This window comes from Myodes glareolus, chromosome 2 (assembly GCF_982192425.1).
Source record: "Myodes glareolus chromosome 2, mMyoGla1.1, whole genome shotgun sequence".
Lineage (NCBI taxonomy): Eukaryota > Metazoa > Chordata > Mammalia > Rodentia > Cricetidae > Myodes > Myodes glareolus.
Genome location: NC_142027.1, coordinates 44,877,339 through 44,905,025, shown reverse-complemented (window position 1 = coordinate 44,905,025; position 27,687 = coordinate 44,877,339).

Genomic DNA, 27,687 nt, shown 5'->3' with positions numbered 1-27,687 from the left:
CCTGCAGCGTGTGTGTGTGTGTGTGGGGGGGGGGGGGGTGTTATAGGCTGTGTTGGGGAAGCTGCTGCTTTTGCTTTGCTAAGTGGAAATGTGTTCACATGATCGCTTTCTGAAGAGTTGTGTTTGTACCCATAGACTAGCGCTGCTATTTGCTTCATCAGGGAAACTCCCTTGGGAGTGGTCATCATAGAGACTCCAACGTCGTCAATTGTGAAGAGCATGGTAGGCTGGCTGCATAATGCTCCGTCATAAGCCAGATGTCCCCAGATGTCCACATCACCCCCTGACGAGACTCAGAAAACACCACAGAAGGTGAGGTGGACAGAATGTGAGAGTCAGAGACTGGAGCGGAGTGAGGTGAAGCTGACAGCATCATCGAGTACTGCACGCCATAGAAGGTGTGGCTATTAGCCTAACACCTGTCCCAGATTGGATCTGTTGGCGACCTGCCATGGTGCGTGTGGGGCAGGGATGGGAGTACAAGCCTTGCCCCTCCACGAAGAATGAGTAGATACCTATAGGTAGATAATGTTGGCTAGAGAGAAAGGGATCACTTAGTTCTGCCCTCCCTCTAGCAGTTAGTAGCCGGTAGGAAAGGAAGAGAGTTTGTCTGCAGTGGTCTAGCCATGGGTAGGGAGCAATGCTCTAGTAAATAATCCCTAACCAGGATTTCCTAAGAAGCTCTAATAAAATACAGTGGGTCACCAAAGCAAAAACCAGCGAACAAGCCTCCCACCCCACTTTGCCCTCCCCCCCAATAAATGAAAAGGGAAAGGAGAAGAGCTGGGACACAGAGGAAGATAAGCAGGGGCGGTTGAGGAGCAAGGAAAGGCAATGTGAGGCAAAAATGATAAAATATACATTGTGTAAATGTCTAAGATTTCATAGCAAACCCATTATTATGTATAACTAATGTACATGCATAAAAGTAAAAAAAAAACTGAAAGGAAAAAAAAGAAACCAAAGCACTTGCCCTGAGCACAGGGAAGATCTCTTTTCTAGAGCAGGGGTGAACAACTGCCTCTATAACCCAGGTGCCGACTATAAAAGCTGTTTGACCAAAATGTTGACCCTGCAGTCCTAAACACCCGGCTCTCAGAGTAGAGCTGTCCTAGGCCTGTTGAGTGGTGTCTTGGTGGTTCCAGAGGGCCCCTGGCATCATGGTCTCTCCTGGTGGGTTTTCCATGGTCAGACACCCACGACAGAGAGAGCCTTCGCCTCGCTCGCTAGCACTTAACTTTCCCTCCTTCTCCCCCCACGTTAGACTTTCTCCCTCTAATGTCTTCGATTGCTCCTCTTCCCCACTTCCACTCTTGGAGAAAAAGGCAGAATGCGAATACGCCAGCCTCGGGCTTTGTAGAAAGCAATTTATTCTCCTTTTCCCTACTGAAAAGAACACGCCTTCTCTTGTCTAGTTTAGGTGGAAGAGTCTGTTATCAGCATAATCACAGACATTTATCATAAAGCCGCACTGACTGTCTCCCAGGGTCTGCACAGCTCTTCAGGAGTGAGTGGGCACATGAGCCGGGGCGGGGCTTCTGTCAAACTCTCAGGTATCACTTTATAGTTCAGCACTGAAACCTAAAAAACAGATGAGATTAGATGTGGTTACTCAGAGGAACTGACTAGTGCGCAGGGTCGTGCAGAAAAACCCAGCTCATTAAGGATGTGTGGATGGGGCAGAAAATGCTCATTCTTACCAGCGTTTTATGGTGGGTAGAAATGCCGAGCCAAACTGCTGAGGAATGAGCTCACTCTGCGGAGGGAGCCTCTCAGGTGGCAGCCTTTCCTGCTGGGGTCCACCCTCCTCTCCCCTCGTTAAACTTGGAGTTGCTCACATTTGCTTTCAGAGAGAGCTTCCTTTCACATTGCTGTCAATTAAACAACTGCAATGAATGCAAGGACTGGAAAGATATTTTTGCAGGGAACATGTAGTCTCTCTCTCTCTCTCTCTCTCTCTCTCTCTCTTTCGTCGTTGTTGTGAGGAAATGAAAATCTCTACATCTGATTGGACGTATACAGGGGTCCCCCAGGCTACACTGAGTACTTTAGATTCAGTGGACCCAGCACGCAGGACTATGACTTTTTGCAGTGAGGGGACATACAGCAAAGGCAGCAAAGGAAGAGGTGCCGGGACAAAGAACAGGAAGCTTGGTGCAAATGCCCAGGAGTCTTTACCCTTGGGGTTCTATGGGAGGTGCCTACTTCTAGCAACAAATGGGCACAAGTGCTGTGTGCTGTCAAATGGGCGAGCTTGGTACAGATTCTGTGCTGGAAGGTTTCACCAGGAGCTGGTCATTTAGCCACCTTCTCTCTGCCGCACGCCGGAAATCCTGACGACTTGAAAGAAGCCAAGATTCAACGTAAGTTTTGTGTGTGCACAGACAGATCTGGGGTGGTGGTGGGTTGAAATGCTTGGTCTCCAATTGGTGGTGTTGTTTGGGAAAACTTAGAAGGTGTGGCCACGCTGAAAGAAATGTTACTGGAAGCCGGCTTGGGGAGTTAAAAGATGGACATCATTCCAAGTGTGTTCTCTGTTTCCTGCTTGTGATTCGAGGTGTGAGCCCTTAGCTTCGGCTCCAGCCTCCACGTCTGTGGTTTGCTTCCATGCTCCCTGCCATGTGACTCTGATCCCTCTGGACCTATGAGCCAGGTAAACTTCTACTAGTTGACTTGGTTGTGGCGTTTTCTCAGAGCAATAGAAAAGCAACTACCACAGGTACACTTGGAGAGTGTGTTGACTCTGTGATCCTAGCCACAAATGATCTCTCTGTGAGTCGAAGCTAATGGATTTAGGCTGAACAAGACAAAGACCAAGAGTCACAGGGTCTGACCAATCAGAAGAGGGCTCTAATGGGATGCTGAAAACTGGCTCAGTGTGCTCGCTTTGTAAGAATATACAGACCGGTAGAGGTGGGAGTCTCAAGCACAGACTGAGGACGGTGTTGCTGTCCCAGATGCCTATGGAAGATGCCCGTGAAAGCTACCGTGCCCTTCAACCTTGAAATGGCGCTTTAACACGTACCGAGACCTCCTTGCTTACGTTCCTCAAGTTGCCTCGCCGCAATGAACACGTTCCCTTCACTAATACGGTTGTATCTTTTCCAAGAAGACTGAAAGAGCCTGTTAACGCGGCCGTTAATGTTCTCTTCCCTGACAGACTCAGAAACTGAAGTGAGATTAGTTCTACTAGAGGGCATTTAAAAAATTTTGGAACACAGTCTATCCCATATAAACCAGAAAAGCCGAGTAAATTTAAGAAGAGCTGTAAAATGTACCCAAGTGGTTGAATTATAAGGCGTGGCATTGGGAAAAGCGCTCTGCTCCGTGTCAGGCTATTTCCTCTGCATCACAGTGAGTGTCAGGAAAGAGCCAAAAGCCCACCACCTAGCTCTGCCGTCCTTGTCACCTTCACACGTTCAGGGTGAAGAGGACAGTCTGAGGCAGGACTCCTCTGTGTGTGGGGCTCGCCTCTGCGGAGGCTGCTGCAGGGCCTGAGGTACGAAAAGGGCCCCTGTGGAGCTGCGCCTCTGACTGCAGCCAGACTTAAGCAATAAGGTGACCACACTGAAGGGCCCCCTGGGAGGCAATTGTTAACTCCGACCCCCAAGATGGGCTCTCAGGCAGTCGCTCAGTGTACTTATCAACGTATGGACTGTGTATATCTCAAGAGCTAACATCCCATAACTGTAAGATGAGGTGGTTAGAAATGCGTCAGAAGGGCAATGTGCGGCTGTAGAAGGAACCCGAGGACCAGCGGTTGGTGAGAGGGACCAGACCTGGTGGCTGGCTCTGAGCCTCCAGAGATGCACGCTGAAGCTGTTGGCTGCTGCCAGAACGTTATTTGGCAGGAAGGTTCTGTCCCAACACCATCATCTTGTTTCAGAAAGGGTAACGCTCCTTTATCTGGCACGTAGCCTTTTAGTCTGACTGGGAGTATCTCAGGGCTTTAGCACCATCTTGGAGATAGTACTATTTCTCTTTCCGAATGAGTCCCTAGCGAGCTTCCTGCAGTGTGCATGATAAGGGTTGTGGGGGACTGAGTATCTGGTTATGGTTCTGGAGTCATTTCCATCCTTTGTTTAAAAAATAAGCTTGAGTTGTCTTTCCCTGGAATAGGGGTAAGAAGCAAAGCTTCGCTACAATTGCTGCTTTAAGGGCTTTCAATAAACAAAGGGCCCTGGTTGAGCCAGCAACGTCTGAACTACTAGTGACCTGCAGTTTGCTAATAAACAATTTTTCTTTTCATTTTACATACGAATCCCAGTTCCCACTCCCTCTCCTCCTCCCACTCCCTCCACTTTCACCCTACCCCATACCCCATTCACTCCTCAGAGAGGGTAAGGCACATTGCTTTGAGGAAGGTCCAAGGCTTTCCCTTCTATATCTAGGATGAGCAAGGTATCCATCCAAAAGAGAATGGGTTCCAAAAAGTCAGTACAAGTGGTAGGAAAAAATCCTGGTGCCATTGCTAGTGGCCCCACAGTCTGCTCTAGCCATACAACTGTCACCCACATTCAGAGGGTCTAGTTTGGTTCTATGCTGGTTTCTTCCCTGTCTGGTTGAAGTTGGTGAGCTCCCATTAACTCAGGTAAACTGTTTCAATGGGTGTATCCATTATGGTCTTGACCTCTTGGCTCACATTCTCACTCTTCTATTCTTCAACTGAACTTTGGGAGCTCAGTCCAGTGCTCCAATGTGGGTCTCTGTCTCTGCTTCCACCAGTTGTTGGATGAAGGTTCTATGGTGACATTTAAGATATTCATCAGTCTGACTACAGGGCAAGGTCAGTTCAGGCACCCTCTCCTCTATTGCTTAGGGTCTTGGCTGGGGTCATCTTTGTGGATTGTGGGGTTTCTCTAGTGCCAGGTTTCTTGCTAGCCCCATAATGGCTCCCTCAATCAAAATATCTCTTTCCTTGCTCTCCGTCTGTGCCCTTTCTCCTTCTTGACTATCCCATTTCCTCATGTTCTTCTCCCACCTTTGCTTCTCTCCTCCTCCTCCCCCTTTATCTTCCCTTTTCTTCCCATGCTCCCATTTTTTCAGGAGATCTTGTCTATTTCCCCTTCCCAGGAGTATCAATATATGTTTTACTTAGGGTTCTCCTTGTTACTTAGCTTCTCTAAGGTCATGAACTATAGGCTCAGTATCCTTTGCTTTACAGCTAGTATCCGCATATGAGTGAGTACATACCATGTTCATCTTTCCGGGTCTGGGTTACCTCACTCAGGATTTTTATTTTATAGTTTCATCCATTTGCCTGCAAAATTCAAGATGTCATTGTTTTTTTACCACTGAGTAGTAATACTCCATTGTATAAATGTACCACATTTTCTTTATCCGTTCTTTGGCTAAGGGGCATCTAGGTTGTTTCCAGGTTCTGGCTATTACAAATAATGCAGCTATGAACAAAACTGAGCAAATGTCCTTGTAGTTTGATTGAGCATCCTTTGGGTATGTGCCCAAGAGTGGTATTGCTGGGTCCTGAGGTAAGGTTGATTCACAATTTTCTGAGAAATCACCACACACTATTAATAGAAGACTTCAAAACCCCTCTCTCCACAGTGGACAGGTCAACCAGACAGAAACTTAACAGAGAAATAAGAAAACTAACAGATGTCATGACTCAAATGGACTTAAGAGACATCTACAGAACATTTCACCCAAACACAAAAGATTACACCTTCTTCTCAGCACCTCATGGAACTGTCTCTAAAATTGACCACATACTCGGTAACAATGCAAACCTCAACAGATACAAAAAAACTGGAATAATCTCCTGTATGTTATCGAATCATGATGGTTTAAAGTTAAAATTTAACAACAATACTAATTGCAGAAAGCTTACAAACTCATGGAAATTGAACAGGGCTCAATTGAACCATCCCTAGGTCAAGGAAGAAATAAAGAAAGAAATTAAAGACTTCTTAGAATTCAATAAAAATGATGGCACAATGAAAAGTATCCACCCTTATGGGATACTATGAAAGTAGTGCTAAGAGGAAAGTTCATAGCACTATGTGCCTATATAAAGAAAGTGAAGAAATCTCATGCTAGTGACTTAACAGCACACCTGAAAGCTCTAGAGGAAAACGGAGCAGACTCACCCAGGAGAAGCAGAAAACAGGAAATAATCAAATTGAGGGCTGAAATCAATAAAATAGAAACAAAGAAAGCAATACAAAGGATCAATGAATCAAAGAGCTGGTTCTTGAGAAAATCAACAAGATAAACAAACCCTTATCCAAACTAATCAAAAGCCAGAGAGAGGACATCTGAATTAATAAAATCAGAAATGAAAAGAGGGACATAACAACAGACAAGGAGGAAATCCAGAGAATCATCAGGTCATACTACAAAAACATGTAGTCTACAAAATTGAAAATTTAAAAGAAATGTACAATTTTCTGGATAGGTATCACATACCAAAATTAAATCAAGACTAGGTGAACAATTTAAATAGACCTATAACCTGCGAAGAAATAGAAGCAGTCATCAAAAGCCTCCCAACCAAAAAAAGCCCAGGGCCAGATGGTTTCAGTGCAGAACTCTACCATAACTTCAAGGAAGAGCTAATACCTATACTCCTCAAAGTGTTCCACACAATAAAAACAGAAGGAACATCGTCAAACTCTTTTTATGAGACTACAGTTACCCTGATACTGAAATCACACAAAGACTCAATCAAGAAAGAGAATTACAGACCAATCTCAGTCATGAACATAGATGCAAAAATACTCAATAAAATATTGGCAAACCGAATCCAAGAACACATTAGAAAAATCATCCACCTTGATCAAGTCGGCTTCATCCCAGGGATGCAGGAATGTTTTAACATATGAAAATCTATCAATGTAATCTACCGTACCAATAAACTGAAAAAAAACCCATATGATCATCTCATTAGATGTTGAAAAAATATTCGACAAAATCCAACACCCCTTCATGATAAAGGTCTTGGAGAGATCAGGGATATAACAAACAGATCTAAACATAATAAAAGCAATATACAACAAGCCAACAGCCAATATCAAATTAAATGGAGAGAAACTCAAAGCGATTCCACTAAAATCAGGAAGACAAGGCTGTCCTCCCTCTCCACATCTATTCAGCATAATTCTTAAAGCTCTAGCTAGAGCAATAAGACAACAAAAGGAGACCGAGGGGATTTAAATTGGAAAGGAAGAAGTCAAACTTTCTCTATTTGCAGATGATGTGATACATAAGCGACTCCAAAAACTCTACCAGGGAACTCCTACAGTTGATAAATACCTTCAGTGATGTGGCAGTATACAAGATCAACTAAAAAAAAAAAAAATCGGTAGTCCTCTATATACAAATGATAAAGAAACTGAGAAAAAAAATCAGAGAAACTCACCGAAGTCCTTCGCTTCTTAGCTTTTTCTATCAAATGTCACTAATTAGAGTAACAATATCATCCATGGTTTTTCTGAGGACAGAACTGAATACTGAATAAAACATATATAAAAATATAAATTGTAATATTCTTTTTTTCTGCTACAGCCTTAGACTGGAGGTCTGGATTATAATTCTCTGAATTCCCTCAGTTAGTGTTTAGGGCACACTTGCTTTTAAACTTAGCTCTTCATCCTCATTAGACTGTCTGCACAGAAGTAGCCCTGTTCCCCTGTCTAATTATAGAATAACAAAAGCTAGCAGGAACTTTCTGTGCTTCTCTTTCAGAAACAGAGACTCAGAATTTAACACTACATTCCATGGCATGATTTTAGTCCTAAAGTTTTGGCGGTATTAGCTTTCAAATCTCAAAATCCTATTCTTGCAAAGGTTAGTTTGAAACCCAAAAGTAAAGATTTGACTTCATTCTCTGCATTTCTGCCATAATAAACCTATTGTTGGGCAATGATCACTTTAGGTCTAGGTCAGATGGAGACTGGCGGGGTGGGGGGTATAAGGGACAGGGAGGGAGAGCACCTTGGGCTACACTTGCTGTCCTTCCTGTCATCTCCAGATTTCCACACGGATCAGATTCAGGCTGTCTGCGGACACTTCTATCACATGTATTCAAGTCACTTACATAAAATACCGTGGCATTTGCTTATTACCTGTGCACATCCTCATATTACCTTAAGTCATCTAGATTATTTATGAATTTAATATAACATATGACCATGCACATAGGAGTATGTACCACGTTGTTTAGAGAATAGGAATGTGGTAGTTAGTTTTTTTGTTTTTTGTTTTTTGTTGTTTTTTTTTTTTGTCAACCTGATACAAGATAGAGTCATCTGGGTAGAGGGAACCTCAATTGAGAAAATGCTTCCACCAGTTGGCTTGGGGGAAGGACCATGAGACATTTTCTTGACTAATGATTGATGTGAGAGGACCCAGTCCACTGTGGGTGGTGCTGTTCCTGGGCAGGCAATTTTGAGTTGTATAAAAAGTCAATGAGCCATGAGAAGCAAGCTAGTTAGGAGAATTCCTCTACTGTCTGTGCTTAATTTCCCGCCCTTGCTTCCTCCAGTGATCGATGTGACCTGGGACATGGAAGCCAGATAAGTCCCCTTTTCCCAAGTTGCTTTTGGTCACAGTATTTTTGTCACAGCAGTAGAAAGCACACCAAGACAGATGTCAATATATATTATTATATATGATATAAATATAACATATAAAATATACATGTATTATATATATTATATATTTACATGTGCACAGCAAGCACTATGGATGTAACTGCATTTTCCCATCTATTTCAATCCACAGATGCAAATCCCACTCCGATGAGGGACCCAGGTACACCAATATGTCATCCATGAATCTGGAAATCTAAAAGGATTCTAGAATTTCCCTGTCAAAGTAAAGGTTTTCTTCTATAGAGAAGCAAGGTATATACCCTTGCTGAGTTTTACTAGCCTGTAACTTCTCACGTACCTGAGACTCGAGTTGGTTGGAGGCAGCTTCCACAATCCAAACTGCTGGGTCTTGGAGGTATCAGTCAGCTTTGCTAAGTCCCCAAGATGGTTTGCCGTGAAGCCATACTCTTCAGAGGTCACTCATAGGTGTGACCGTCAATCCTCCAAATCAAGCCTATTTGTTATTATTTACATATCCACACGGTCCAGTTATTAGTTTCTGGGCTAGCACAGGGCTGGAGAGTAGCGGAAGGATCTGGCTGTTGTAAACGGAAAAGCTACCGATAACATAATGGCCATGAAGGGGTCAGATGAATAACAAATAGCAGGTGCAAACATTTAGGGCATGAATGTTGCCTGGGGACTCAGTGTGCATGAGCTTTTCCCTTGTATATAAATCTCTCTCTTGCACCAGTTCCTATGTCTTTAATCGACCACAGTGTCTTAGAGATCAGTGGGATTTCAGAAGAACCCGATGGAACTAAGATACATGAACATTATAATCTCACAGTCTGACATCATCATAATAGAATTTTATGCCTCGGGGTATTGGCTTTTAATAACTAAAATTCAGCCTGTGCTTTCTAGTTTTGTAAATGTCATCTTGACATAAGATAGAGTCATTCGGGAAGAGGGAACCTCATCTGAAAAACATGTCTTCACCAGGATGCACTGTGGGCAAGACTGTGGTGTATTTTCTTAATTAGGGATTGACCTGGGTGGGCCCAGCCCATTGTGGGTGATACCACCCCTGGGCAGTTGGTCCTGGGTTGGATAAGAAAGCAGGCTGAGCAAGCTTTGGGGAGCAAACCAGTAAGCAACATCTCTCCCTGGCCCGTGCTCGAGTTCTTACCTCCAGGTTCCTGCCCTGCTTGAACTCCCATCCTGCTTGCTTTCCTACCCTGACTCCCCTCAGTGATGGGCTGTGACACGGAAGAAATAACCCATCTCCTCCCCACGCTGCTTTTGTCCATAGTGCTTCATCACAGCACTGAATAGACAGGAATGATCTCAACATTTTGTCTTTCCCTCTGAAGATCATAAGGGTTGTCCCTTCGAAATTCATGTTGAAGCTCTGACCCCCACGTACCTCAGAATGTGACTATGTTTTCCCTAAAAAAGTTATCAAGCTAAAATGAAATTGTCAGCTGTTCTAACTCATTGTAACGTGTGTCCTGTCTATAGGGGGACATTTGGACACAGAGACACCAAGATGTGTGTCCACAGAGGAAGGGCCATGAGAGGACAGGGGAGGAGAGCTGCCTCAGAGGAAACTCGGTCTGCTGACCTCTTTATTTGGACTTCCAGCAAATTTCTGTTGCGTAAGCTACCAAGCCTTTGGAATTTTATTATGGTAGATCCAGAAAACCCATGTAAAGGTTAATTGTGAAACGCACACACTAAGAACCGACTTCTCTGTCATTTACGTCATGAGATGGGAAGATCTAGAGGATTTGCAGTTTCAAGGCTGTCCAGTGTGTTTGCCGTGGTCTCTGGAAAGACACGGGATTGAAGCTAGACCTGTTCACCTGGGGACACGGTTTGACACAGCAGGAAGAACACGGGCTTCATCTTCCAAGCCAGGCCCTGTCATGTACATCAATGGGTTGGGCTTGTAAGGGCCATAATGTGTCTGAGCCTCAGTTTGCTCGGTTATGCAACACAGGTGAGCTGTACACATGCCATGAACTGACGTTATCTCAGGTTCCACAGTGAAGCCCCTGCACAGGAGGCAAGAGGCAGGTGACAAACCCAGTTCTGTTACTTCTGTGGAGCACCAGCGTGTCCTTAGGTCCTAGAGAAAAGCTGCAGTGGCGGCTTCCTTTCTCTGTTAAAGGAAAGGAAGCTATTTTATAAATAGCCTTTTAGCCTTCTGGGCTGACTCCAGTGACTTGGTGATGACAGGGACAAACATTTGGTATCACAGCGCTTGTTATCTAGGGGTATTCTCCGAAGGCTGTCAGTGGCTGAGATCAGTGTGCACATTCCCTGTCCTCCAAACTGTTCCCAACTTCTATTTTAGTTCATTCAGAGAACCTTAGCTTTCTCATGCATGCCCTTTATGGTGACCTTTAAAAAAAACCAAAAAAGGGTATTTTACTATTTTCCTATGTTTTCCAAAATGTCAGTGGCTTGTGGGTGTGTGTATGTGATTTTTAAACCAGGAAAAAAATTTCATAAATCAGAAAATGTTCCAGAATAAGAGAAGTATGCAGTGAGCTTGGTCATTTGGGCACTGCTGACCGTAGGGAAGTCATCTAACGACAGTGACAGATAACTGGATGGCAGAGAGTCTGGGAAGCAAGGAAGCGAGGGCACACAAGACAAATGTGTGAAGAGGAGCCAGGTCTAGGCAAGCCATGTGGGGCTTCATTTACAGGCAGAGAGGAAGTAGGTCCTGAAGAAGGTGAGACTAAAAATCCAGATGGGAGAAGCGTCAGCAAACGGGTAGGAGGGGCCAGCTGTCGAGGCCCACCCAGGGGGCAGGTTAGCCAGGGTCAGGCAGCTGGGAGGAGAGTTAGGATCATTTAGGTCAGTTTAGAGGAAGAGAGGGAGAAAATGGTGAAGAGTTCCTGTCTGTTAAACTATTTACGTGAGAAGAAATGGTCTCCATTGCTGAGATGGAGGGGCGGGCCAGAGAAGAGGATGAGGAGACTGTTGGGATGGAGGGATGGAATAGAGATGAGGATGAAGGAGACTGTGTGGACCAGACAGTGAACAAGGCAATTAACTTGGGACCTAGTGAAGTTATGGCAGGTCAGGGCTGAGGTGCAAAGAAAATGGGCATATAGAGACAATTATGTTACTAATTTTTAAAAAGAATAATATGAAGAAGAGGTATTTGGGAGCTTTTTTAAAAATGGAGTTGGAAAGATTGTCAGAGCCAGAGGACCAGGCTGTTTCCTGTGAGACTGTGTCTCCTAGCCGTATCAGATGCGATACACCTACGGTCTCATTAACATGACTGCCCAAATGTGAACCAAACAAGTACAACCCCAATGGACATGCCAAAATGGACAGGAAACGCCCATGCTTCAACTCTACACAAAGAACTATAGGCCACCGAGGGGAGCCGGGAATGGGAGAGGTGGCCTTTCCCCGGGAAGAGCACCCTAGCTGGTTGTCCAGTGCCAGATGGCCAGCTCTGAGAACGTGCATATTACATCATACAAACTGAACGGGTTATAGTTAGGAATATATACGTACACACACATACACACAATAATAATGAGTGGGAAAGATGCCATGAATTTGAAGGAGAGAGGGGAAAGCTATAAGGGAAGCTTTGGAAGGAAGGAAGGGAAAGGGAAAAGATGTAATTATATTATAATCCCCGCAACTAAATAAAAACGTAGAGCTGAAGTGTGGCTCAGCAGCTTAGAGCACTTATTGTCCTTGCAAAGAATCTGGGTCTTGTTCTCAGAACTCACATGGTGGCTCATGACCAATTATATAACTCCAATTCCAGGAGACCCTTTTCTGGCCTCTGCAGGCACCAGGCATGAACGTGGTACACAGGCACACATGCAAGCAAAACACCCATACATATAAAATAAAAATAAATCTTGAAAACAAAATAAAGAACCAGATGGGCAAGTGCACTTGTTAAATTCTAATTCTAGGAGGATGGTTAAATGCAAGGCGTTCACATCTTGGTGGGTATAGAATGAAAGCAATAAAAACCCCCAAACATAACTAACCAATAAGAGAAGAGTCAGCCACGGTGGCACATGCCCTTAAGCCCAGCACTCTGTCAGCAGAGATCTTTGTTCATTCCAGGCCAGCTAGTGAGAAGGAGGAGGAGAAAGAGGTAAAATGGGAACGATTTCCAAAGCTGTATCCTCCCCAAACAAAGGAAGCTTGGGGACATCTTTGGTGAGTCTGTATGTCCTCATTCACCTTCTGAGCCCTGCTTAGCTCAAGGTCACAGGCAGAAATGTGTCCATGGTGGACAGGAATACTTTGGGGCTCTTCAACTTGCTTAAGCTTGTTAGAAACATGGCAGGCACGAATGCCTCCAGGCATGCTTGGTTTTCTCCGAAGTGCTTTTAGTTGAAATGAAAGAAAGGCACTCTGAAGGGGCGTTCATGAAGGAGTTTGCCCACAAGGGTGTCTGCTTCACAAAACAGCTAGCAGGGTCATGAAAAGGAGGCCCTAGCAAGGGATGCTAAATGGGGTCCTCTTGACAGGATCCCTGCCGAAGTGTTTATTAAAAGGGAAGCGACAGCAAGACACATCTGTCTGTTTGCCCCCGCTGGCTCCCTGGAACACGCTGACCACAGACGTGAAGGGGACACGAGTCTGCAGGAGAGTCTTCAGACTGTTGTCTTCTGCTCCTGTCAGGGTGTTCAAGGAAGGCTTCTGGAGAAGATGTGTGATTCTTCTTCCCATGATTTTCCTGGACATCTGAGCTGAAGCTCTCAGCGTTCCCCTGGAGACAGGCAGCCCCCAGGCTGGGCCCCACTCAGCAGGCCTTCCCTGCTAACAGCCTGGACCCAGATAACGTTGGCCTCTCCTTTTCCTTCTCTGTCTCTGGAGAGTGTAGCTGCCTCCTGCAATTTTCAGTGCCAGCCTTCTCCTGGGAAGTCCTCCAACACCTGCTTGGCTGGCTTGTTAAGTTACTGTCTTCCTGAAAAAAGTAACTGCTATGGCTTTTGGTTTTCTTCCTTTCTTTTTAAAAATTAAAACCTTTGCAGAGTGTCACTTAGGTTTTTTTCCCCCAGGGCCACCATAACCAAGCACCACACACTCAGGTGGCTTAAACTACAGACATTTATTGCCTCAGCTCTGGAGGCCAGAAGTCTGGACTGATGTGCCCACAGGGCTGGCTTCTCCAACCGTTGAGAGGGAAGAGTATGGTATAGGCTTGTGTCTTTGATTTTGGGTAACCATCTCCTTCCTTGATTTACTCACACAGTCTTTGTAGCTGTATCTCTCCAGATTACCCCTTTCTATAAGGACACCAGCTTCATCGCATCAGCGCGCAGTCTGGCTTTCTCAGTTCAAGGGGATTACCTCCATAAAACAGGATAGCATTCTGGGCTAGAGGGTCTTTGGTCCTGAACATATAAACAATGGGGCCAGGGGACTGGTAGTGAGGACATAATCCAGTCTGTACCATTCACCTTCAGCCTGGTGACTGACAATAAGACAAAACTGTTTAAATTTAGCTGGCCTGCTCACAGGTCCTCAAGCAAGTGACCGAGTCTTTCCAAGTCTTGGTTTTTTTTGTTTTTGTTTTTTTTTTTTTAGCACCTATGAAATGGGTAGAGTAGTTCCTAAATCAAAGGTTAGAGGCTATCTGTTTTTTTCATTTTTCATTTCTGTTCCTTTCTCTTGCCCAGCTCATTCTACTTTTCTTCTTTTATTTAGATAAAAAAAAATGGAGTTTTTCCGCTCATAATTCACCCTGAGACCTGAACACCGAGGGCTGCATTGATCCCTGGAAACCCCCACCTCCACTCCCAGTTCTCTGCAAACATTGGCTCTTCTGGACTTCCTTCCAGCTTGCCTATGCTCATCACGACTTATTTCTTCCCCTCCCTTTGACACGCTCTGTGTGTGCCTCTCCCAGAGACCCCCAGGCAACACTCAGCCAAGTTACTCATTGTTGACCACACCCCTGCGTCTTGGGGGAGAGAGTGCTTTTCCACACACTGCTTTGTTAAGAAAGACTTGCTCCTGGATACAGGGCTGGGAGTTGTTTAGAATATAAGGGTTTGCTGGTGAGCAACATCCTAAGCGTAGTTGTGTGATACTCACCATTTGAAAACAGAAGAGCATTGTTTGAATGAGATCTTGAGCGGTTTCCACCATGTAGGGGTGAAATGAATGGCTTCTGTAAATGTACGTTTTATAATTTGAAAAGAAATAGGATTTTAAAAAAAGAAAACAAACAGCATCCTGAGCTCCTCTGCCTCCTTAGTGCTGGGATCACAGGAACGGGCCACTATTGTCCAGGTCTTCTCCAACTTTAACATGACTTGGAATCACCTGAGGACCTTGTTAAGCCTGAGTTCTAGCTCCCAGGGTCTCCTGGAGAGCTTGAGACTCTGCAGTTCTACACTGGATGACTTAACATTTCCGAGATCACAGGGCTGAGCTTCTCCAATGGGTCACACTTAGAACTATCCAGAGAGCTTTACCACAGATCTGTGCCTGGCTCCCAGCAGGCAGACCATCTGACAAAACAGGTCTGAGGTAAAACTCATGTGTCACCGTCTCTTTTAAAAGCATCGAGAGATTCATAAGTGCAGTCTGAGCTAGAAGGCATTGCTCTGGCCAATTTTAAACTTCAGTGTGTATTTGAGGTACCACTGGATGCTGTTAGAAGGTATCTCCTGATTCAGTTGCTCTGGTCTGAAGCCTGGGATGCTGGACTTTGGAAGTGCATGAAGGTGATGCAAAGCTGCTTGTTCGACTGGCCACACTGATTAGGCGGGATCCGATTCATGTTTCTCAGAGTAACTTTGGGCCAGCTGGCTGCTCGTGGTGGGGACTGTCTAGAGCATTGTAAAATGTTTAATGGGATCCCTGCCCTCTGCCCTCTAGGTACCAGTCACATTCACCCACCACTGTCATTTGGGGCAGGTAACTATGTCTGTGGACAGTGCCAGATATTGTAAGTGATCAGAGAGGTGATGGTGGGGCAAAGCTACTGTCACTACCATCTTCACCGTGGTGGCCTAATTCAACATGCTTATTGTGCTAGTTTTGAATATCCGCTTGTTACAACCTACGGTCATCTGAGAGGAGAACCTCAGTAGAGCAATTGCCTTCGTAATGTCTGGCTGTAGGCAAGCCAGTAGGGCATTTTTTAAAATTAATGATTGTGGGTGGGATCACCTTTGGACTGGTGATCTTGGGTTCTATAAGAAAGCAGGCTGAGCAAGCCATGAGGAGCAAGTCAGTAAGCAGCACCTTCAGGGCCTCTGCATCGGCTCCTGCTCCAGGTTCCTCCCCTGCTTGAGTTCCTGCCCTGGCTGTTTTTGATGGTGAACAGTGATGGTGTGGGACAATTGTCTATATTCTGTCAATTATGTCTTAAATAAACACTGATTGGCCAGTAGCCAGGAAGGAAGTATAGGCAGAACAACCAGGCAGGAAGTAGAGGTGGGTCAAAGAGAACAGGAGAATTCTGGGAAGGAGGAAACCCATTCCTCCCCAGTCCTGTCCAGATACCAAAAAAGCAGATCTGCCCGGCTGAAAAAGGTACCAAGCCATATGCCTAACATAGATAAGAATAATGGGTTAATATAAGTTATAAGAGTTAATAAGAAGTCTGAGCTAATGAGCCAATCAGTTTATAAATTACGTAGACTTCTGTGTGATTTTCTTTGTGACTTACTGGCTGTGGGAATTGGGCAGGACAGAAACCCCAACAAGCAGGCCCTCACATTACACAGTGATATGGAAGTGTAAGTGAAATAAACCCTTTCTTCCCCAAGTTGCTTTTGTTCATGGTGTTTCATCACAGCAATAGAAACCCTAACTAAGACACTAATTTTTTGGAAATGGGAGGCCAGAAAACTCAGTGCTGCAACATCCTTGTCTTCGAAGAAGCTCATGACCTCCAGGTGTTGGAAGCCTGACAAAGTTAGTTGTCTTAAATGGTAGATAATTACATCCCCTGAGAGGCCTGTGTTTAAGTCCTGTTTCTCTGTACTATAATGTGATACCTGAGGCAGCTAATTTAAAAAGATATGAGGTTTATTTCGATTCACAGTTTTGGAGGTTCCAATCCAAACTTAGGTGGCCCTCTTCTGTGGGTCTTTGAAGATGACTCAACATCATAGTGGAACACATGATTGAGCAAACAGCTGGCTTCATGGTCAGGAAGTAGAGAGCCTGACAGGGTCTCCACAGTACTCACCAAGGGCTCTGTCTCCTAGAGGACACAATACCTTTCAATACTGGCAGAGGCCAGGAAACGAAGAGGGCGGATGGACCTCGGAGACTTCAGGAGAAACACGGCCCAGCTTAGACATTGCTTCCAGCCTAGTCGAGGCAAAAGCATGGGGAACAGTGTAGCAGCCTGGGGAGCCACTTGGCTCATACACAACTGTTTTCTAATAACAATAGCAGCCTGAGCCTCTTCACTGCACACACTGCACACACACAGGCCACTCTGAAGGATGCAACTGCTGGCAACAGAGGACCCAGCTTGCACAGAGCTGCAGGCACAGCCCTATCTAAACAAGGAAATAACTTTCTCTTCCCCAGTGACACTCAAACTTAGTGTCTATTCAATCATACCCTCCTTGTGTCCAGGTAGGAGAGCAGAAAGACAATCTGGCCTGAATTTGTTTTGGGTGCATGCGCAATAAAGCAAAAACGGTGTCCTCCAGTGATCTTTTAACAAAAATTCTCTATTTATCTTCTTATGCCTATGTATAATTTTAAACTCTGAGGAATTATGAAAAGGGACATGCACAGTATAGAAATTGTCATATAACCCAATCTAAGCATCAAAAATAGAGAACCCAAACCATGTCCCCCAGTTCCCAGCCCCTCCTTCCTTTAGGTTCCTAGGCGGTAACCTGGGCCCGTGAATATCTTCAGTCTGTGGCCTGCTGCTCTGCTGCCGTGGATTCTGATCTGTCCCATAGCCTTGCTCTGAGAAAATGTCCTTGCCGTTTTGCAATTTGGCGGGCTTTTATTTCTTTCTTTATTTGTTTCTTGACCAGAGACACCTGGTCAAGACCCCAGAGACACCTGGTCAAGACCCCAACATCCAGTAACAACATTGAAACCCATTTCAAAAGTTTGACTTTTAGAACGTTAAGAGAATAGATTTGTGTGTTGCTTAAAGTCAGTGACTTTGTAGTAAACAAATACACAGGAGAAGGTGAGCAACGGATTCATAGTGTTTTCTTGTGGGGGAAGCAGAAGTAAGTTTACTTTGGAGTAGGATGGAGTCAACAGTAAGGCAACTGCAGGATGTGGGCAGACCTTGATTTTGGAGGAAAAGACAGCAGCGTGTTCCGAGTGAGGAATGATGAATGGCACCTCTGTGAAGGCCATCGAAGGGCTGATGGGTGCGGATGGGCAAGGCAAGTACCTAGCCAATCAGAGAGCCTTGGTGCCTGTGGGGGAGCATCAGCTAAGTGACTCTGTCCACTGCTTCTGCACCGGGGGCTCAGCATGCATGGAGAAGGCTTCTCTGTTCTTAAACTTCGATGCTTATTAAAATCACTCGGGAAGATTTAGAAAACCTTCCTGCTGGGGCTGCACCCATAATAAGTCAGAACTCTCCTGTGATGTGATGTTCCTGGAGGGCGACCATTGAGAACCTGTGATACAGAAGATGAATGGGCAAGAAAGCAGCCTACACTGAGTTTCACACTAATTCCCTTGCTCCTGGAATGCTAGTCCTTTGATGCGTGGAGGTGCTTATTTCTTGGAAAGGCTGATGTGGGTTGGACACCTGGCACCACCTGGTTGCCAATAGTTAGTATGTGGTGGAACAAAGATGGAGACCCAGGCAGGTCCTAGGTAAAGTGGAGACATGTGGCAGCTTACAGTCATCATCCACTTGGAAGGATCTTGGATCACTTAGGGAAGGAGCGGCTAGACACCCTGGAGGTGTTGTCTTGGTTAGATTACTGAAGGAGTAACACCTGCCCTAAATGTGGGCAGTGTTGGCTCATGGCTGAGTCCTGGATTGAATTAGGGAGGAAGGGAGCTGAGTACCAGCGTTCATCTCTCTCTGTTTCCTGACGGTCGAGGAAATGTGACCAGCTCACTTCCTATTCCTGCTCCAGCACCTTTTCTGCCTTCAGCCACGTCTTCCTCACCATGGTAGAATGATTGCCCTGAACTGTAAGCTGGGATAAATGGCTTTTTCCCTTAAGTGGATTTTGCCAGGGCGTTTTATCACAGAAACAGGAAAAATAACTAAACGCAGACCTTAGCAATAGTGCAGGAAACACGAAGAGGAAGCAGGGAATATTTGGCTGAGTGTGGGTGAGGTTATTTATCTAAATCTTGGCATCCAGAGAAAGTCACAAAATTCACACTTTTGCTGGACTGAGATCAATATTATAGAAAAAAGGGAAAATCTCCAGGAAGCTGTGAGTGAGTGCAGCCCACATCTCATGGATTTCCATGAGATGGGCAGGTCTTGAGATACTTCTCCCTGGAAGTTTTCTTTACCCCTTATCTTAAGTTGGGGTCTCTCGGTAAGTGCTCCTCTACTTTGTATGGGGACAGGATCTTTCCAGGCTGGCCTCACACTCATAATCCCCCTGCCTCTGCTTCTTGAGTGCTAAGGTTACAGGCCCTATGCCTGACCTTAAAGCCTTTTTAATAGTTTGAGTTCTACCTGTAGATGCCAGTACAAGTTGTGAAGAACAAAGATGTTCACTGGGGACACGAAATCCCCCACACGGGAACTAACAATCTAGAGTAGCACAAGGCATTGGAAAGACAGCAACATGCATGCATAGCAGATGCTCTGGGCTCTGGGGGTCCATTGGCAGGTTCTTCCTCATTGTCTCACAGCCCCTCCTACCTCCCATCCTTTCTCCATCCAAGCACACGGACATTAAAAGTTACAATGAGTAGAAAGAGGACTTATGTTTCTGTTGCTTAGTGAGAAAGTTTTACTTTCAGCCCAGCAATACTGACTTCTTCCCTGGGCTTTGTTCTATGAAAAAAAAATCCTCTTTCCAGGTAACAGTCATTCCCTAAGGACCTTCATGGATCTGCAAACATTCTGGGATCTATACAGAGAGAATAGGTCTGCAGAGATGACCCCGAGGAAGCTGTTGGCATGGACAGCATAAAGAGACTACTTCTAAGTTCTCATACATCAACTCATTTTTTTTTCAGTGATGTGGGAGTCCCCTCTGTGTACTGTAATTACCATTAATGAATAAAGAAACTGCCTTGGCCTGTTGATAGGGCAGAACTTAGGTAGGCGGGGAGGATTGGATTGGATGCTGGGAGAAAGAAGGGCAGGGTCAGAGAGCCACCATGGAGCCGCCAGAGTCAGACCTGCCGAATCTTTTCGGGTAAGCCACTGCCACATGGTGCTATACAGATTACTAGAAATGGGTTAAATTAATAAAAGAGTTAGCCAGTAAGAAGCTTGAGCTAATGGGCCAAGCAGTGTTTTAATTAATACAATTTCTGTAAGATTATTTAAGTTCTGGACTGCTGGGATGAACAAGCAGCTCCTCCTTCTACAACTTTGGAAAGTATGAGCTGAGTAAAACACGCAATAGCTCTTGTCAGGCCACTAAGTGGTGTTTCTCACGGTGGATCTGCTTGCTGGAGTATGATACATAATGAGATGTCTCAGGAAGAATCGCTGTGCTTCCCACACAAAGAACTGTTATAGGGGGAGTGGCAGGCCACACCCCGCTGCCTGGCTAGTTTAACCCCCGAAATAACCACACAGAAATTGTATTCATTTAAACACTGCCTGGCCATTAGCTCTAGCCTCCTACTGGCTAACTCTCACATCTTGATTAACCCATTTCTATTAAATCTGTGTATCACCACGTGACTGTGGCTTACCGGCAAGATTCTAACCTATGTCTGTCTCCGGCCGGAGATTCATGGCGTCTGCCTGACTCTGTTCTTCTTCCCAGCATTCTGTTCTGTTTTCCTGCCTACTAGGTTTTCAATCTAGTTTGCCAATTTCTATCTTTAATATGGTGAAGTTATACTGTCTTATTTAATAGAATTGCTGATACGTTGAAGTCTAAGTGTTTTTTTTTTTCTTTTTCTGAAAACTTCTGATAAAAGGAACTTACGGGAGAAAGGGTTTGTCTGTTTCTTAGTCCCAGGGTACAATCTATCATGTTAGGGAAGTGGCAGGGGCTTGGGGCAGCTGGCCTTGTTGCATCCATAGTTAAACCAGAGAGTGATGCATACTGGTGCTCAGCTCACTTTCTCCTTTTAATACAGTCTGGGATCCCAACCTAGGGAACAGTGCCGCCCACAGTGGGCTGGTCTTCCTACCTCAATTCATACCATCAGGATAATCCCCCAACAGGCAGGCCTGTCTCCCAAGTTATTCTGGATCTCAACATGTTTCCAACTGAGATTAAACAAACAAAAAACATACTAAATCTTCCTCTCCTCTCTTCTCTCACCTCCTCTTCCTCTTCCTCCTCCTCCTCTTCCTCCTTCTCCTCCCCCTCCTCCTCCTCCCCCTCTTTCTTCCCCCTCCTCCTCCTCCCTCCCCTTTCTCGGAAGCCTGGGGTCAACCTTGGGTGTTGTTCCTTAAGAACTATCCACCTTGTGTTTTGAAACACATCCTTTCATCAGGGCTCGGGGCTGACCAGTTTGTCTAGGCTGACTGGCCAGCAAATCACAGAAATCTTTCTGTCTCCCATTTCCCAGCACTGGAACTGCAAGTCCATCCTATCATCATACCTAGCTTTTTAAAAATGATTTATTTATTTTTGCTTTATGTACACTGGCATTTTGCCTAAATGTACATCTGTGAGAGGATGTCAGATCCCCTGAAATTGGAGCTACAGACAACTGTGAGCGACCATGTGGGTGCTGGGAATTGAACCTGGGACCTCTGGAAGAGCAGTCAGTGCTCTTAAGCCCTGATCCATCTCCTCAGTCATACCCAGCTTTTAATATGGGTATTGGGGTCCAACCCAGGCTTCATGCTTGCATGTAAGTCCTTTATAGACTTCCCAGAGCCTCCACTTGACCAAAGACTCATGAACCCACCCTCTAGCATGAAAGACAACATTGGAGTATTTTTACTGGACCCTTGTTGCCAAGGAACATGGGTCTGATTACTTCACCACTCTACAAAGGTCAGCATTCGGGGCACCTGGCTCTTTCAAGTTCCCTGGTTATAGATTAGGGGTGCTGACTCGCAGCTCCTCAGCCCTGGTGGCCCTGTGAGGACAATAGCAGGACTGTGGAAAGATATGCTAAGTATCTGTGAAGTCGTATTTAGTGTGAGGTATATACTTCACAGTGGCTGTTTCAGAAATGCACGCAGGCAGACTGGTGGTGTGAATTAGTTCACTGTGGATATCTCAGAGGCTGTCTTGGGTTTTAGTTCAATTTTAGATTCAGTCTTAGAGTTAAAAGTGAATAGTTACTCTGTGCATTAAACTCTGACTGGGATCAAGGGTGCTAAGTTCCTATCAGCACATAGGGAATAGGTCAGATCTGTGACTCCCTAACATTATTGTAGTACACACACATGCACATACAAACATACACATGGACATATACACACATGCACACACACACATGCACACACATATTGCAACATGCTTGAACTAGGCTCAACAGGAAGGTGAATGAAATGCTTGAATATCTAAGAATATTTGCGTAATTAAAAAGTAATGACAGAGACAAAGTGACCATTTGTCTATTGTCTTCATGTATCAGATCATTGTAAATATCATTTGTAATTACATAACTTCTTATTTTTACTTGACAAAACATAGTTTGTGGCATGTAATGTAAGATTTTTAAACATGTAAATATTATAGGATGATTAAACCAAGATGATTAACATGCATAGCACTTTATGTATTTGACTTTTAGTTGTTGTGAGGACTCTGAAAATTAGCTTTGTTAACAATTCATTGTAATTATCCATTGTCACCATGTGGGACAATAAGTTTCTTAAATCCTTTAATACTTAAAAGTGATAAATTATTATCCCATTTTATAATAAATTGAGGCTTACCATGGTCAAACAAGTTGTTTGGTATCATATTTCATAACTGGCAGAACTAAATCCAAACCCTAAGCTGCCAGATTTGAAAGTCTGCTTTGGTCCTTGTTTCTCGTGGGAGGGGGTGGGGCTGGAGGGCAGTCGTGAGAGGATTCAGTAGTAGACCCTGAGTGGATAGGGCTGGGGCTTCCTCAAGTCTCCATACTCTCACAGTTTTGGTGTGTCTAGGCCTTAAGTATGTGGTCTTTCGTCCCTAAGATGCCCTTTTATTTCAAGGAACAGATCTGGGCTGGGTTCTGCTCTCTCCTGGGGTCTGAAGGGTGTTGGCGGGGTCTCTTTCCTGAGTGTGTGACTAAGAGCGGTGGGAGGGCCCGCAGCACAAAACCCGCCGCCAAGAACATCTTGGGTGGAGAGACTTCTGGGACATTTTTTCCACCCTGCATCAGACAGAGTAAAATTGATTAGCATCTAATTGGTTTCAGCTGTGCTTAGCGTAGTGCACAGAAAATTTCGATGGACTTTACTAGATTCAATTCCTTATGGTTAACAGATAGAAAGAAAAAAAAAAGAGCCTAAAACATCCCAAAAGAGAGAAGCCAGTGCTCTGACTCCCATTTCACCCATTTGGAGTCTGGACTACCTTGGGTCCAGAATGGAAACAAAGAAACCAAAGAAGGAAATCTCTGTCCTGGAGACTCGGGTTGTCGGCTGCCTAGAAATCAAAACATCTGTGTTGGGTTCTGGCTTTCCATGAACAGCCACACGCTTTTGGTTAAACCTTTTTATGTCTCTGCACTGTGCTTCGGTCTCTAGAAATGACGAGAAACTGAGAAGTTTGATCTCAGTGATCTCCAAAGCGCCTGTCTTCTCACAATGCATAATTGGTTTCCACCAATCGTCCTGATGAGCCGGAACAGTCCCAGAATAGCATGGCATGCAACCGCTTTCATGAATTAAGGACTAGAAGACAAATGAAGGGCTGGGAAAGTCTGCTTTACTGGGTGTTTTTGGACAAGGACACCTCGGTCCCTGCCCTTCCCATCTCCAGCCATGGAAAGGGATGGAGGACACTTTCTGTGAATGCAAAGTCTTTTGTTAGTAGGTTTGGACAGTGCTAGATGTATGGTTGACTAACCAAAGTGCGCACTTAGCATACACGAGGCCCTAGGTTCAAAGAAAATGAAATTTGTTTCATGAATCTTGGTGAAAATAGTCGATATTTGAAGCAGCTTGCCAGCTAACCTGCCATCTCAGTCCTTCGTTCTGCTTTGCCTTTCATTTCCTTAGTTCTTCCTGCTCTTTATTTGCCCCGTATCCCCCCCCCCACCATTTGTTACATTTGTCTGGCTTAAGTCATTTTTTTTCTGAGTTTTTTTCCAAAGCTCATAGATGACCAAGATGGCAGCTTGAAGTGTAAAACATCCTAGAGAACTTTCGCCCTCTGACCCAGGTGTGTAAGAGCCCTGAGAGGGAGCTATTTGAAGCCCTTTGTAACACCAACATTTCTTGGTCCCCATTACCAAATCTCAAATTATCTTTTAGCTAACTTGTAGGCTCAACCCCAAGATCTCAGAAACTTCTGACCCCCCTCTGGTGGTACTTCCAACTTCCCCACTTATCCCCAGGACCACCAGGCTTAGAGTAGATTTGTTGAGTAGAGAGAAATGAGGAGCACCTCGTGCTGGCTAGTATTGTGAGATATCTGTTCACGGTATTGAACAAGATATATTGCTGTGATTGGTGTAATAAAGAGCTGAATGGCCAATGGCGAGGCAGGAGAGAGTAGGCAGGATTTCCGGGCAGAGAGAGGACTCTGGGAAGAGGAAAGGCGCATTCGCCAGCAAGATGCAGAGGAAACGGGGCTGCAGTACAGAGATGAGGTAACGAGCTACATGGCAGAACATAGATTAAAAAATATGGGTTAATTTAAGTTATAAGTGCTATTTGGAAACAAGTCTCAGCTAAAGTCCAAACTTTTGTAATTGATAATAAGTCTCCATGTCATTATTTGTGGGCTGTTTGTCCCGACGAGGAAGCACTATTACAGGCTTGTTTTATGTCAGCTTGACACAAGTAAGAGTCATTTGGGAAGAGGGAGCCCCAAGTGAGAAAATGCCCCTACCAGACTGGCCTGTGGGAAAGCCTGTGTGGAATTTTCTTGGTCGATGATTGGTTTTGGAGGACCCAGGTCACTGTAGATGTGGACTGATGGATCTGAATTCTATAAGAAAGCAGGCTGAGCAAGCCATAAGGAGCAAGGCAGTAAGCAGCATTCTCTATTTCTTTGGTTTCAGTTCCTGCCTCCAAGTTTCTGCCTTGACTTCCCTGGATGATAAACAACAAGCTGTAAAATGAAATAACCCCCTTTCTCCCCAAGTTACTCTGGGTCAGGTTTTCTTACAATGATAGAAATCCTAACTAAGACAAACCATTCGTCTCCCCAAATGGGCTAGTGATCAAGACTGCTCAGATTGCTAGACCCAAGGTTGATGCTGCTGCATTCAGGGTCTATGGCTCTCAGGACACAGGCTTCCACTGTGGGTGTAAGAACAGAGCATTGCTAGGGTCCCACTATAAAGAGTAAGACCAAAGACCTGTTGGCCTTGGCTGCAGTAGGTAACTAGGAGCTGATGGGAGTAGGTTTGATAGCAATGCAAGGAGCTGTGAGACCGAAGGTGAGATAAGACTCAGGTTCCAGGTTATATGTAAAATCAAGCAGTATTTTCCCAAAGTAGAACTCTTTCTCAAGGATGCATTGTGCACTAGAAATCCGAGGTCTGGGAGAGTTTGGCATTACCTATCTGACTGACTCATGGATCTGGGAATGGCAGCCTTGTTAGACTGGAAAGTTTCCCTCTGGAAATATCGTGTATCCCCTGCAAAGGGAAGAAGGAAGGCTGGCAGGCAGCAAATGCTTCTTAACACTTCTGGCATCTCTTTTCCATCTGGGCATAAGACTTGCCTGTTCACCAGGGACTCCTGGGAACAGCACAGCGTCTCTGAAGTCTCCCTTTCTCCTTTCTTACAGATTCTGTGTCCCTGTACTCTCCTTGGGCCCCCAAATGGAACTGAGTCCACAGAGTGAGCCCTGTCGATCAGCGAAGCTCACAGTACCACATACTCATAACCTCCTTTACTCAAGGTTTTATTTTTTGGACCCTGTACCTCGGAGACTGCACTCTTTTTCAGACGCCGTTCCTCTTGCGTTTATGTGTGCTTAGGAATGCGGTGGAGTCCCTGGACAGACATGAAGAAAGGACAGTCAGGCTGGCGTGACAGCTCTAAAGACTTGGGCTTTTTTTTTTTCTTGCTATGAGTGCATAGGCTCCCTTGGATCCATCTCCTCTAGGCTGCCTTAGGGAACAGGGTCCTATCATCTGGTGATTTACATTCCCCACAAGTCCAGCCCCCTTCCTCTAGCCTCCTCAGTTTTGGCAATAAGCCCAGACTCACTTTATAAGGTCTTGATCCAGTGCTTTCTCCCCATGGCTTCAACAGTACCCAGACATGGACCCCAGGCGTTTCCCCTGGCTTCCCAGCTCCAGTTCACCTTGACTGAGCATATTTTAAAGCTAATTTTTAAGCTGTCCTAACAAAGACACCGTGAGGGAGTTGAGTCTCCTGCAGGCATTGCGCTCCTCAGGCACTGTTCTGACTTGGCTGTGGAAGAGAGGGTGTGGTTTGTGGTTAGACTTGTGCCCCCACCCCAAGCTTGCAACGCAAACTGTTTGTCCTACGGGTCCCTCTCTGAGCTCCTTTGAAGGCTGCCCTTTCCTTCTGTGGCATCCTGAGGCTGAACTCGGATGAGCTATGTAATGAGCTGGGGCAGCCTTATCTGACTTTTATAAACTGAGCGATGAGGGTTAAGAGAAAACCAGCCACGACTGCAGAGTGCCACGCATAACAACCTCTATGCCACTGCTCTTGAATCAACCTTATTAAAAACTGCTTATAATCCTGGAATCAGGGGTGCTGAATGTACTGGAAACTGACTGGGACATCGTAGACTTTCTAGTTTTCCCGTCTCAGCTTTATTTTCAGCCAGGAAATCGGATATATCTTAAGATCCACTTTTGCCATAGGCACAACTATTTTTAGTTGCTATAGAGGAATGCTGTTTATTTGCAGAAAAGATTTGCTTTTAATCAACCAAACCCACTTTATCAGTAATTGGGTCATCTATGGAAAACTCACACCCCCTCAAGTGGTGACTAAAACCCTGAGAAGTCTTATCTATTATAGTTCTACACGTATATATTATTATTCTAGAACACACCAATTAAGAAAACTCTACCCTTCCCTTGCCACCACCTCTGCTTTGGTTATTTGACTGTGAGCTCTTTCATTGTTGTCCAGGAGGGTTTGAATTTCATTTCTTATGAGGAGAAACTGTTAGGCACTGCTCCCTAACTGGAGATTTTGTGTGCTGAGGTCACTGAGTTCTTGGGCTTTGGTCCAGAGTGACTTCATTTCTGCCTGCTAAGATTTAAGAGGGACTGTTAATAGCAGGGCCTTGTTTGCGAGCCAATGATGTCCTTTCTTCTGACTCATGCTAAGTAGGACTGCATTGTATGTTAAGACACTCATCAAGTTCCTCTAAAACGTTAAGTATTGCAGAACTCTACAGGGTCAGTCCCAGGGATAATTAACACACATTCCCAGATCTGATCAAGCTTAGTGAATCGGGACTGGGATGGCATCGGTGTAGCTATTGAAATAAAATAACAACTCTCAATCTCAAGTTAAATGCATCAAAATGGATTTCAGCTGTATCTAACAGTTAACAAGAGAGTCCTTTCAGGGTGTGTTTTTAAAACTGGTTTGATGGAAATGGAAAAAACCAAACCAAAACAAAAACCAACTCTAGAGTTTGAAAGGGGAAACAAAGTGTTCACAGACCACAAGCTTGTCCATTAAGCCTGCTTACCCACGAGCATCAGAGATTCAAGTAATTGACACTTTTGTGGACCTGAATGGGAAGGCAGAGACTGTGAGAAGAAAATGGGCACTAAAATTATCCGCCCAGTTAGTCCCTCTAGTCTTTGGGAAGAAAAACATGTTTCAAAATTACTTAAAAAGATTATCCTAGATGCGCACAAGGATTGCAGAAGAGTGGCGTTTACATTT